The sequence below is a fragment of the Dendroctonus ponderosae genome, unplaced genomic scaffold (assembly GCF_020466585.1).
Source record: "Dendroctonus ponderosae isolate FM_Combo_2020 unplaced genomic scaffold, Dpon_F_20191213v2 Dpon_F_20191213_3, whole genome shotgun sequence".
Lineage (NCBI taxonomy): Eukaryota > Metazoa > Arthropoda > Insecta > Coleoptera > Curculionidae > Dendroctonus > Dendroctonus ponderosae.
The window spans coordinates 16,817,135-16,818,803 of NW_026018508.1; the positions used below are offsets into that span (position 1 = coordinate 16,817,135).

The window sequence follows — 1,669 nt, forward strand, 5'->3', positions numbered from 1 at the left end:
AACTTAATTAATTTCTGCTAATCCTGTTACAACCGAAGTTAAATCGTTTTGGCAGTAAGAATGCGATTTTGCCCATTAATGTAACGATCATTTTCGGGTTTATTTGATTATTTGTTTCAATTCTGACTAGACAAGTTCGCTTTAAATTCGTTTTTAAGTAAATTTCGTACATTCCAGATTTGTTTTAAGCATTTGTTCAAAGCCTGTGCGCATTTTCTGAAAATAATCAAATGCTAATAAGGTCTATTTGTATAAAATTTCAGACAGAATTGCAAGAACTTGGCTAGCAATTTATAAAAAATTTAAAAACATTTGTTGTATAGTAAAAACCAGGTTTAGTTTCAGATTTTTTCAACGTATTTTAAATATACTTTGTTTGCTTTTTACTGTAAGCTGTGTGTGTGCTTTGCCTTTTTATTTCCTCTAGTCTTGTTTTCTACCTGGAATAAAAAAACATTATCCTCCATTTCACTTCCATTATTTTCAATTATTGCTCCTTACAAATTAAATATTTCTCCTGATTTTTTTCCTGCGGTCCTTTCCTCGAGTCTGTTCTTCAACATTTTGCTTCGATTGTCTTCTTCATTTACCATTTGCTGCTCTTTTTGAGCAACCACTTTTTTTCACTTACCACTACTTTCACTACTTTTAGTAAAAACCTGATTTGATTCAGCATTTTTTAACTTCCGATGACTTGTTTATTGGGAAAGTTGTTTCTCTCTGGCTTCTTCACGCAGTTTGCAGCATTTGTTGTCTATTTGCATTTTTCTGATTCCTTTATGGGGACCTTTTGCGTTTTCCTTTTTAAAAAAGAACTTGTTTGGAAACGATCTTGACTGTCACCTGATTTTTTTTAAGATTTGGCAGATTTTAACGCATATTGAAGCAATCGATCAAGAAGCATTGCATTGCAATAAAACAATGTTTAAAAATAAAAATCGGCCGCTGTGGCATTTAAACACGCACAATGTAAACTAAAAATAGTCGCAAGTATGAAATCAGTCTAGAGCAGAAATCCTGCCTGAATCCTCTCCTGCGGCACGCAGTGGAAGCGAAGGACGTCTGACTTTCTATGTTAAGATACTCATTTTAATGACTTTTTTATGCAATCACATTGAAATCATAAACAATGCAACTCCGGCGCAAGAGTCCATCGCCACTATGCACTTTTCTGGTTCAAGTTCACGTAAAAAACAATCGACAAAAATGCTAAATTGAAATTTTCAATCTTGCACAGTTTCCTGGATTTTGGGATGATTTTTTCGCTCGAACAATCCAGAATTCGAATCGTCTTGGAAGGGTCAAACCGGAAGCTGCATCAGTGCCAGATATTGCGCTCGACGGATTTTGGAACTGGATTTGATAAAGGTAAGCGTTTCGCCTTTTAACCGGATATTGCTTAACTGAGCAGAGAGAGAATCCCTCTTTTGATACACGCTTGTGGACTTTATCAGGAAACTTTCAATTTTTGAACTTTTAAGTTGAGTTGAAGGCTTTCAGCACGCTTTATGCGATTTGCTCAGTTCGATGATCTTGTGAATGTGTGCGCTATAACACGCGGCACTTTTTACATATGTAAAATCAAGTTTTTCCCATTGATTTGAGCCAGAGCTGTTTGCGGTTTTGTACACATTTTACCAGCAGTCTTGAGCGTTTTTCCAGGAGTCAG

General features: G+C 35.5%; 1 long non-coding RNA gene across 1 annotated transcript in view; it reads left to right on the forward strand.

Annotated features, from left to right (window-relative positions):
* The window catches only part of LOC125503853, a 6,112-nt gene that overhangs the window by 2,806 nt on the left and 1,637 nt on the right, over window positions 1–1,669 (forward strand). The window contains exon 2 of the long non-coding RNA XR_007281110.1: window positions 1,238–1,368. This is a non-coding gene — a long non-coding RNA (uncharacterized LOC125503853). The remainder of the gene's footprint in view (window positions 1–1,237; window positions 1,369–1,669) is intronic.